The sequence below is a fragment of the Orcinus orca genome, chromosome 5, assembly GCF_937001465.1.
Source record: "Orcinus orca chromosome 5, mOrcOrc1.1, whole genome shotgun sequence".
Lineage (NCBI taxonomy): Eukaryota > Metazoa > Chordata > Mammalia > Artiodactyla > Delphinidae > Orcinus > Orcinus orca.
Window position 1 is genome coordinate 53,119,919 of NC_064563.1, and position 12,076 is coordinate 53,131,994.

Consider the following 12,076-nt stretch of genomic DNA (forward strand, 5'->3'; position numbering starts at 1 on the left):
GTTAGATATATGTGTACTGAATATTTTCCCCCACTATATCTCTTGCTTTTTCATTTTCTTATAAGCAAAAGATTTTAATTTTAATGAGTCTACTTTATAATTTTTTCTTTTATGGTTGGTGCTTTTGTGTTTTGCTTAATAATTCTCTACCTACCCCCAGGGCTGCAAGATTTTCTTCTTTGTTATCCTTCTAAATGCTTTAGTCTTAGCTTTTACATTTAGGCCTGTGATCAATCCTGAATTAATTTGTGAGTATGGTGTGAGATGGGATTGAGCTCCTTCTTTTTCATACAGTTATTCATTTAGTGCAGCACCATTTATTGAAAAGACTTTCCTTTCCTCCATTGAATTGCCTTGGTACTTTCTTGTAAATCAAGTGGACTGTTGGAACTCTCTACTCTGTTCTATCTGTTTGTCTGTTCTTAAGCTAGTACCACACTATCTTCAGTTCGGTAGTTTATCAGTCTTGAAATCAGGTAGTGTAAGCCCTTCAACTTTGTTCTTTTTCAAAAAATTTCAACTATTCTGGCCCTTTGCATTTTCTTTCTTTTTTTTAAATTAACTTTTATTGGAGTATAGTTGCTTTACAATGTTGTGTTAGTTTCTCCTGTACAGCAAAGTGAATCTTTTGCATTTTTCATGTACACTTTAGAATCAACTTGTCAGTTTCTACCAGAAAGCCTGGTTGGATTTTGATCAGGACAGCATTGAATCTACCAGTCTAGAGAGCATTGTCATCTTAAGAATATTAATCTTCCAAAGACATGGTATATCTTGCCATTTATTTAGGTCTTTAGTTTCTCTCAGCAGTGTTGTTGTTGTCTTCTCAGCAGTGTTTTATAGCTTTTAGCATCGATGATTTGTACATTTTTAAAAAAAAATTATTTACTTACTTATTTTGGCTGCTCCAGGTCTTAGTTGTGGCGTGCGGACTCTTAGTTGCAGCATGCGGACTCTTAGTTGTGGCATGCAGGCTTCTTAGTTGCAGCATGAATGTGGGATCTAGTTCCCTGACCAGAGATTGAACCCGGGCCCCCTGCATTGGAAGTGCAGAGTCTTACCCACTGGACCACCAGGGAAGTCCCTGATGATTTGTACACATTTTAAAAGATTTATTCCTATGTATTTTACATTTTAAAGTCTACTGTAAATGGCAATTTTTACATTTTCAAATTTTGTTTTATATATATGCTATATATATATATACACATACATATATGTGTGTGTGTGTGTGTGTGTGTGTGTATATATATATATATATATATATATATATACAATTTTAAAAATTGATCTGCAACCTTAGTAACTTAGTAACTCCAGTAAGTTTTGGGTAGATGCCTTAGCATTTTCTGTATGTATAAACATCATCTGCAAAGAGTTTTACTTTATTCTTTCTAATCTCTATGCCTTTTTTTTTCCTTGCCTTGTTCCTTTAAGGGAAAAGTGGTCAGTTTTTCAGTTAAGTATGATGATAGCTGTAGATTTTTTTATAGATGTCCTTTATCAGGTTGAGGAAATTTCCCTCGATTCCTACTTTGCTGAGAGGTTTTTATCATGAATGGATGTTGAATTTTGTCAAAAACTTTTTTCTGCATTTCTCAAGATGATCATATCGTTTGTTTTCCTTTATTCTGTTCATGTGAATGTGTCTCTTTTTCATCTTTTGGCACTTTTTCATTATGTCAAATTAGGGAAAAGACCACTGTTACTACTTCTGACACTCGAACATCTTGGCATTATTCATTGAATATAGGTTCAGGAGCATGATTTAGACAGTTTGAATCTGATCATCTCCATAAAATACTTTATAAACTAAAAAGCACCATATATATTTAGGTAGAATTATTTGACTTAAGGGGCCTACGTGTCCCCCAAAACTTCTCTTAATCTCTGAAACTTCTGTTCGTCTCATGCCTAAAAAAATCAGTATGAAAATAACAGAACTGTACACAATGAGATTTTGACCTTAAAAGGTCTTACTTCCTACTTTCTGAGCTTGGGAGACCTAACTTATGGATATGACAAAGTCCTTCCATTTAAGTGTCCAGTAATATTTCTCAAAAAAGAAATTCTCAAAAAAATCTGTATACTTGTTGCCTATGTCCCAATTCTTCACTGACCTGAAAATCCTGGGGGACTAAGAAGTCTATGGTCCTTGGTCTAAACACTGGAGAAATCAATGACTTAAAAGGAATTTCAGATGATTTGGGGTGGAGCTATCACCCTCCCAGACTTCAGACTATACTACAAAGTTACAGTAATCAAAACAGCATGGTACTGGCACAAAAACAGACACATAGATTAGTGGAACAGAATAGAAAGCCCAGAAATAAACCCACACACCTATGGTCAATTAATCTATGACAAAGTAGGCAAGAATATACAATGGAGAAAAGACAGTCTCTTCAATAAGTGGTGCTGGGAAAACTGGACAGCTACATGTAAAACAATGAGATTAGAATATTTCCTCTCACCATATACAAAAGTAAACTTAAAATGGATTAAAGACCTAAATGTAAGACCTGAAACTGTAAAACTCCTAGAAGAGAACATTGGCAGAACATTCTTTGATATAAACTGTAGAAATACTTTTTTTGGATCTGTCTCCGAAGGCAAAGGAATAAAAGCAGAAATAAACAAATGGGGCCTAATTAAACCTAAAAACTTTTGCACAGCAAAGGAAACCATCCACAAAACAAAAAGACAACTTACTGAATGGGAGAAAGTATTTGCAAATGATATGGCTGACAAGGGGTTAATATCCAAAATAAAGAGCTCATACAACTCAATATCCAAAAACAAACAATCAAACCCAATCAAAAATGGGCAGAACACTTGAATAGAAATTTTTCCAAAGAAGACATACAGATGGCTCAACATCACTAATTTTTACAGAAATGCAAATCAAAACCACAATGAGATATCACCTCACACCTGGCAGAATGGCTATCGTCAAAAAGAACACAAATAACAAATGTTGGCAAGGGTGTGGAGAAAAGGGAACCCTTGTACACTTTTGGTGGGAATGTAAATTGGTGCCACCATTATGGAGAAAAGTATGGAGGTTCCTCAAAAAACTAAAAGTAGAGCTACCATATGATCCAGCAGTTCCACTCCTGGGTTTATATGTGAAAAAAACCAAAAACATGAATTCAAAAAGATACATGCAACCCAGTGTTCATAGCAGCACTATTTACAATAGCCAAGATATGGAAGCAACCCAAGTATCCATCAGCAGATGAACGGATAAAGAAGATATAGTCTATGTATACAATGGAATATTACTCAGCCATAAAAAAGAATGAAATTCTGCCATTTGTAGCAATGTGGATGGACCTAGTGAAATAAGGTGCTTAGTGAAATAAGTCAGAGAAAGACAAATACTATATGATATGATGTATATGTGGAATCTAAAAAATAAAACAAACAAATGTATACACCAAAACAGAAACATATTCACAGATTAAAAAACAAACTAGTGCTTACCAGTAGGGAGAGGGAAGGAGGGAGGGGCAAGATAGGGGTATGGGATTAAGAGACACAAACTACTATGTATAAAATAGATAAGCAACAAGGATATATTGATAGCACTGGGAATTACAGCCATTGTCTTGTAATAACTTTTAATGGAGAATAATCTAAAAATACTGAATCACTGTGCCATACACCTGAAACCAGTATAATATTGTAAATAAACTATAATAAAAATAATGAAATTAATCAATATAAGGAGATGTGTATGTTATATTTTCTGAATCCTGAGAGAATGGAAAAAACAGGTGGGTGTTTAAGGTAGTAGTGCAAGCTGGCATAGGTCTGGGATGCTGTTGTCGATGACTTATAGGACAGCTTGACCCTGGTTGACTGGGGAGGCTATCCCAGGTTGTGTGAAGTTGAAAAAAGGATCTCCCTTAGGTGATTGGCCTGGTTCACTTTCTCAGCAATGACCAACAGACCCATAGTTTTAGAAACTATGGACAACTGAACTTGAGCAGTGTCGTCATCTCTCTGATTGTTGAGTCATCCCAGGAGCCATGTTCAGTAGCTTGGGACTGCCAGTGAGGTCTCACTGAGCAGGGGTTTCTGATTGGTACTTTCCAGATCACTGTATGCTTAAACCCCTTCCTTTGCTTGAGAGCAGGACTAAAGTTGATGATAATCATTGAGAACTAGGAAGCAGTCTCTAGTTCAAATGTCCTTTGAGGACTAAACCTCTATAAACATGTTTACTAAGCAGTTGTCCCATATGTATTTGGACATTTCTGGTGGTGGTGCAAACACTAGCTCCCAAACTAACATGTCCTCCTTTTGAAGAATTCCCAATCTGGTAACCCTTTAACTATTACTCTTGTGAATCCCTTTCCCCTATGTGTTGACTTCTTTAGGTATATTCCTATTTATTGCTATCTTTCTTAAAATTTGGTGGCAAAAGCAATTAATACAAGGTATGCAACTCCCTTCTCCTTAATTCTGAACACTGTACTTGTATTAATCTGTGTGTTCACACCAAAATGATGAAGAGATGAATATATATGTGTGGAATTTGCAATAAATAAGACACAGTCACACTGTGAGGGAGGGATATGTGAAAATATACATCACCAGAATATTAATTTATAAGCGAACCTAGGGCATTGGGTAAAAATTAATGATAGCTGTATGGAAAACCAAATCTCATCAATGTAACCTAATTTTTTCAAGAACATAGTAAGGATCTGGAGGAAACAGGCACATATGTCTTGACTTTCTCATGCTGTTGATTTAATTATGAATAACATAATCAGCAACAACCCAGGGAAACATAGTTTAGCTTATATGATACCAGTCAGATGGTGGGAAGGTCAGAGACATCAAGGATATGGTGCTGGTGCAGGATAGCGCTTACCAGTTAACCCTTCAGAGGTCAGTCTGGGACCCAGTCCCATTAAATAAACTTTATGACTACTGATGTATTGTGTATATATTTGTGTGCCAGAATACTGGAAACAGAAGTCAAAATAACCTGGATAAATTAGGTACTTAACAAACTGGACAATGTCAAATGAAGGCTAATTTTGTAAGCAGGAAGTTCAGATCGGAGAATGATTGGCTCTGTGCCTAGTCTGGCAGAACAAGCCCCTGGGCCGTGATGAATCACAAGGTAGTTGAGCCATCAATGACTATAATACGAGTATGTGCACAGTACCACATCTCGTAAGTCAGTGCTCTGGCTAAGGATACTTTTAGGAGGCTGAGAAGTAGGCAAAACATACAGTGAAGGCTTACAGTGGATAAAAATTTTGAAAGAGAAGCAGAAACATAAAGGCAGCAAGATGGGAGGGATATGAAAAAGAAGCAATTAGAAGTATTTTGTATTAAGTAGGATAGGCTAAAATGCTGTAAAAATAGGTAAAAAATACAGTGGCTCAAATTCAGTACAAGTTTATTGCTGTCATATAACAGTCCTGGGCGGATATTTCAGGGCATTGGGGGTCCCTGTATACTCAGGGACCCGGCTGATGGTAGCCCGGCTGCCTTCACCATGTGTCCTGCAGAGTTGCTCTGGTTGCCCGTAGGAAGGCGGAATGAGCTTTGCCCAGAAAGGGCTACTATCATGTCTGCTCACATCCCATTGGCTAAAAGTCAGTCATGTGACCATACCTCACTGCAAGGGAGACTGGGAAATATAGGTCCCCTGTGGGCTTCAGGAAGAGAAGAGAGCACAGGTTTTGAAAACCACTAACTGTTTCTGCCATACCTCTAAGAAACAGCAGTTGACAACAGATTTCTCATTAACGATAACACTTAGAATACAAAAGAGTACATACCTTCAACTTAGAATTTAATACGTTAAACCATCATTCAAGAATGGTTAGCAAGGGCTTCCCTGGTGGCGCAGTGGTTGAGAGTCCGCCTGCCGATGCAGGGGGCATGGGTTCGTGCCCCGGTCTGGGAAGATCCCACATGCTGCAGAGCGGCTGGGCCCATGAGCCATGGCCGCTGAGCCTGCGCGTCCGGAGCCTGTGCTCCGCAACGGGAGAGGCCACAACAGTGAGAGGCCCGCGTACCGCAAAAATAAATAAATAAAAAATTTTAATTAAAAAAAAAAAAAGAATGGTCAGCAGTCCCTATGGAGGAGAATTTGGCAGTATATGGCTATGTAAAGATGGAGGCAGAGATAGGTGTTATGCTGTCACAAGCCACAATGCCAGGAGCCTCCAGAAGCTGGAAAAAGCAAGGAAGGATGCTCCTCTAGAGCCTTCAAAGGGAGCATGGCTCTGTTGAGACCTTGATTTCAGATTTCTGGGCTCCAGAACTGTGAGAAAATTAATTTCTTTTCTTTTGACTACCTGGTGGTAATTTGTTATGGCAGCCCTAGGGAACTAATACATCTACCTAGGACCACAACGATTTTCTCCTGTTTTCTTCTAAAAATTTCAGTTTCACTTTTACATTTAGCCTTATGATCCATTTTGAGTTTACTTTGTGTATGATGTGAGGTAAGGGTTAAGGTTAATTTTTCCCTTATGGTTTCCAGCACCGTTTTTAGAAAAGACTATCCTTTCCCCCATTAATTACCTTGTACTTTTGTTGAGAATCAATTGACCATAAATATGTGGGTCTACTTCTGGATTCTCTTCTGTTTGATTGATTTATAGGACTATCCTTATGCTAATACCCCCTCTTTATTTCTATACCTTTATAGCAAGTCTTAAAATCAGGTAGTGTAAGTTCGCCAACTTTGTTGCTCTTAAAAATTATTTTGGCTCTGCTGGGTTCTTTACATTTCCATATAAATTGTACAGTCAGCTTGCCAATTTCAACAAAAAAAACTGGCTGAGTCTTAACAATCCATCATATATGTCTCCATGGATTTAGATCTTCTTTAATTTCTGTTTTATTAAATATTTTATTTATTTATTTGTAAGTGTAAAGGATTTTTTTTAAAATTGTATAAAACAGGCAAAATTATTTAGGTCAATACATTCTGAAGGAATTTCACATGTTCTGATTCCTTCCACTGCCAGTCACTTAGTTCCTCCAAGGTTTGAGTCATAATCTTCAAGATAAGATAGCCCTTTCAAAAAGAACTTTTGCTCAGTCCACAGTTGTCATGTCAGTCAGTCCACAATTCTTCTAGGTCACCTTCTTTGATCTCCCATAGAATAGGGACACACTTTAAAAATTCCCCATCTGTAATATTTGGGATCCAATTTCCTCAAGCAATTTACTTTAGGACCATGTTTAGGGTCAGAGGAGACGGCTCTGACTGGTTCTGAATTTTAGACACCCTCTAAACATGCATTAAGTTGAAATCAGATTACTCCTAAGCTATCACACCCTAGAACAGTACATATCATTGGGCTATGCCACTACCTTTTTTTTTTTTTTAACATCTTTATTGGAGTATAATTGCTTTACAATGGTGTGTTAGTTTCTGCTGTATAACAAAGTGAATCAGCTATACATATACGTATATCCCCATTTCTCTTGCCTCTCCCTCCCACCCTCCCTATCCCACCCCTCTAGGTGGACACAAAGCACCGAGCTGATCTCCCTGTGCCATGTGGCTGCTTCCCACTAGCTATGTTACATTTAGTAGTGTATATATGTCCATGCCACTCTCACTTTGTCCCAGCTTACCCTTCTGCCTCTTCGTGTCCTCAAGTCCATTCTCTACATCAGCGTGTTTATTCCTGTCCTGCCCCTAGTTCTTCAGAACCTTTTTTTTTTCTTTTTAGATTCCATATATATGTGTTAACATATGGTATTTGTTTTTCTCTTTCTGACTTACTTCACTCTGTATGACAGTCTCTGGGTCCATCTACCTCACTACAAATAACTCAATTTTGTTTCTCTTTATGGCTGAGTAATATTCCATTGTATATATGTGCCACATCTTCCTTATCCATTCATCTGTTGATGGACACTTAGGTTACTTCCATGTCCTGGCTATTGTAAATAGTGCTGCAATGAACACTGTGGTACATGACTCTTTCTGAATTATGGTTTTCTCAGGGTATATGCCTGGTAGTGGGATTGCTGGGTCGTATGGTAGTTCTATTTTTAGTTTTTTAAGGAACCTCCATACTGTTCTCCACAGTGGCTGTATCAATTTACATTCCCATCAACAGTGTAGGAGGATTCTCTTTTCTCCACACCCTCTCCAGCATTTATTGTTTGTAGATTTTTTGACGATGGCCATTGTGACCGGTGTGAGGTGATACCTCACTGTAGTTTTGATTTGTATTTCTCTAATGATTAGTGATATTGAGCATCCTTTCATGTGTTTGTTAGCAATCTGTATATCTTCTTTGGAGAAATGTCTATTTAGGTCTTCTGCCCAGTTTTGGATTGGGTTGTTTGCTTTTTTGATATTGAGCTGCATGAGCTGCTTGTATATTTTGGAGATTAATCCTTTCTCAGTTGCTTCGTTTGCAAATATTTTCTCCCACTCTGAGGGTTGTCTTTTCATCTTGTTTATGGTTTCCTTTGCTGTGCAAAAGCTTTTAAGTTTCATTAGGTCCCATTTGTTTATTTTTGTTTTTATTTCCATTTCTCTAGGAGGTGGGTCAAAAAGGATCTTGCTGTGATTTATGTCATAGAGTGTTCTGCCTGTTTTCCTCTAAGAGTTTTATAGTGTATGGCCTTACATTTAGGTCTTTAATCCATTTTGAGTTTATTTTTGTGTATGGTGTTAGGGAGTTTTCCAATTTCATTCTTTTACATGTAGTTGTCCAGTTTTCCCAGCACCATTTATCGAAGAGGCTATCTTTTCTCCATTGTATATACTTGCCTCCTTTATCAAAGATAAGGTGACCATAGGTGCATGGGTTTATCTCTGGGCTTTCTATCCTGTTCCATTGATCTATATTTCTGTTTTTGTGCCAGTACCATACTGTCTTGATTACTGTAGCTTTGTAGTATAGTCTGAAGTCAGGGAGCCTGATTCCTCCAGGTTTGTTTTTCTTTCTTAAGATTGCTTTGGCTATTCAGGGTCTTTAGTGTTTCCATACAAATTGTGAAATTTTTTGTTCTAGTTCTGTGAAAAATGCCATCGGTAGTTTGATAGGGATTGCATTGAATCTGTAGATTCCTCTGGGTAGTATAGTCGTTTTCACAATGTTGATTCTTCCAATCCAAGAACATGGTATATCTCTCTGTCTGTTTGTATCATCTTTAATTTCTTTCATCAGTGTCTTATAGTTTTCTACATACAGGTCTTTTTTCTCCTTAGGTAGGTTTATTCCTAGGTATTTTATTCTTTTTGTTGCAATGGTAAATGGGAGTGTTTCCTTTATGCCAGTACCTTTTTAAAGTCCAGACACTGTGTTCTCAAGATACAAGCCTTAAAAAAGAAGCCATCTTTGTTTCATGTCAACATTAAAATTAGGGTACTAAATCAGTATAGCTGATAATTTCCCTTATATCTTATGCTTTTAAATTATCAATTTTATAGTCCTGGAAGCAACCTTTATGCTTGTAAATACCCCCATCACTTGAACCTGTTTTAAGTATCATGTTCCTTCTTCTGTATCAAAACTCATACTGAAGAATGAGCTCTGGGTTACAAAGGAGGATTTATTTTTGCATCTGTCTGTAAGTCTTTGTCCACGAATTACACAAAAGCAAACACAAGTGCCATTTCTGCAATGTTTAAAATATTCAGAATACTGTGCTTGCCTGTGCTTTGGCAAATTTATCCCTAAATGTTCCATAGTTTTGATGCTATGGCAAATGTTATTTCATTTTCCAATTATTTATCACTGGTATACAGAAATACAATTTTTAAAAAATTAACCCGCAACCTTGCTAAATTCACTTGTTACCTTTTGTAGCTCTTGTTTCAGACTTTCTAAGTACATGATCATGTCACCCATGATTAAAGACAGCTTTACTTCTTTCTTTACAGACTACAGGCCTTTTATTTCTTGTTAATGACTTACCGCACTGGCTAGGACCTCTAATAAAATGTTGAGGGGGGTTGTAGGCTGGACATCCTTGCATTGTTCCTGATTTTAGGAGGAAAAAGCCCACTCTTTCATCATTTGAGCTTAGATGTGGGTTTTTCATAGATGCTTTTTATCTGGTTGGGAAGTTCCCTTCTATTATTTGTTTTCATGAGAGTTTTTATCATGTTGGATTTTGTTAAATGCTTTTTCTACATCTGTTCAGATGATCATATAGTTTTTCTCCTTTATTCTGTTAACATGATGAAGTACATCGATTTTCTAATGTTAAACCAAGATTGCATAAACGGTGGGGTGTATTAGATTATATTATTATTTTCATATATTAATGAATTTAATTTTTTCATTAAGGATTTTTGCCTCTATATTCTTAAGGGATGATGCTTTGTAATTTAGTTTTCTTGAAATGTCTTTGGTTTTGTTATAAGGGTAATTCTGGCCTTGTAAAATGAGTTGGAATGTGTTTCTCTCTTCTGTTCTCTTTAAGCTTGGTATTTCTTCCTTAAATGTTTGGCAGAATACATCAGTGAAGACATCTGAGCCTAGAATTTTCTTTGTGGGAAGGTTTTTAAGTACAAAATCAATTTCTTCAATAGGGACCTTTTTGTTTGAGTTTTGGTAGTCCATGTCTTTCCAGAAATTTGTGGGTCATCACAGTTGTCTCATTTATTGGAATAAAATTATTCTTTTTAAAAAATATTTATTTTTGGCTGCATTGGGTCTTTGTTGCTGCGGGCGGGCTTTCTCTAGTTGGAGGGAGCAGGGGCTTCTCATTGCAGTGGCTTCTCTTGTTGCAGAGCATGGGCTGTAACAGGCGCACGGGCTTCAGTAGTTGTGGCATGGGGGCTCAGTAGTTGTGGCTCGCGGGCTCTAGAGCGCAGGCTCAGTAGTTGTGGTGCACGGGCTTAGTTGCTCCACGGCATGTGGGATCTTCCCAGACCAGGGCCCGAACCCATGTCCCCTGCATTGGCAGGCGGATTCTTAACCACTGCACCACCAGGGAAGTCCCAGAATAAAATTATTCTTAATAGTCCCCTATTATCTTTTTAATGTTTATAGGATCTGTGCTGAGGTCCTCTCTCTCCTAATTTTGGTAAGTTCTTTCTCAGTTTGGTTGGAGGTTTACAATTTTACTGGGTTTTAGAAAGAAGCAGCTTTTGGTTCATTGTGTTTTTTTGTTATTTTTGTTTGTTTTTAAAATTCCATTGTCTTCTGTTCTTTAGCTTACTTCCTTTAGCTTACTTTAGGGTTTAATTTACTCTTCTTTTTCTTTTTCTTTTTGGCCGCACCACACAGCTTGTGGGATCTTAGTTCCCTGACAGGTATTGAACCCGGGCCCTCAGCAGTGAAAGCGTGGAGTCATAACCACTGGACTATGAGGGAATTCCCTTACTCTTCTTTTTCTTAAGGCGGAAATTCAGGTCACTGAATCAAGACCTTATTTTCCAATACAGGCAAATATAAGAATCTCAGAACGATACAGTCAAGAGCAATTAATGTAGTGGAAATTAAAACTGAATTTTGCTTTTGCTGGTTTTCTTATATTTGTTTTGCTGCTTTTCAAAGTTCTTTTTTCTACTGTAGATTTATAAATTCTGATAATATAAATAATACATGCTAATTCTTAAAGAAATGTTAAGGGTACAGAGAATTATAAGGAATTTTATGCATCAGGATAGGCCGTAACATATAATCACAAAACCCTTCCAGCTTGATACAACAAACTTTATTTCTTGCTTACACTGTACATCCATTCTGAATCACCTGGGACTTTGCTCCACTGCTCCACACAGTCACTCAAGGACCAGATTGACAGAGGTCCCACTGTCTTGAGCTGTACTGTCTGGAACACATCCTGTTTATTCCATGTGGCAGGGGAAGAGAACACTGAAGGGGCTCTCATGGGATCCTTTGGGTGCCAGTAATCTGCACAGTCACTCTTATTTGGAAAGCTCTTTCATATACATAAATTGGATCCCTTTCTACATTTCCAATTGTGAGTTGAGCCATAATTGTGTCTTACTGAAGAGCTTTGAAATGAAACCTGAGGTTGAACTTCAAGCTTCAACGCTTAGCAGTCACACATCCTAGGGAAATGAGCTTGTTAACCCCCGAGCATTTCCTCA

The 12,076-nt window shown here is 37.4% G+C and overlaps 1 protein-coding gene and 1 non-coding gene across 5 annotated transcripts in view; one reads left to right on the plus strand and one right to left on the minus strand.

Annotated features, from left to right (window-relative positions):
* GPR160 (G protein-coupled receptor 160) overlaps positions 1-12,076 on the plus strand; it is a 31,122-nt gene that overhangs the window by 11,677 nt on the left and 7,369 nt on the right. Inside the window, exon 2 of one of the 4 annotated variants that reach the window (XM_049709798.1) lies at positions 11,010-11,043. The exons of the other annotated variants lie outside the window; for them this stretch is intronic. The gene's annotated coding sequence lies outside the window, so the exon portion shown is untranslated. The remainder of the gene's footprint in view (positions 1-11,009; positions 11,044-12,076) is intronic. 4 annotated transcript variants of the gene reach the window in all.
* On the minus strand, positions 9,499-9,623 carry LOC117201612 (small nucleolar RNA SNORA40). Its single transcript, XR_004483653.1, has one exon. It is a non-coding gene; the product is annotated as a small nucleolar RNA SNORA40 (small nucleolar RNA).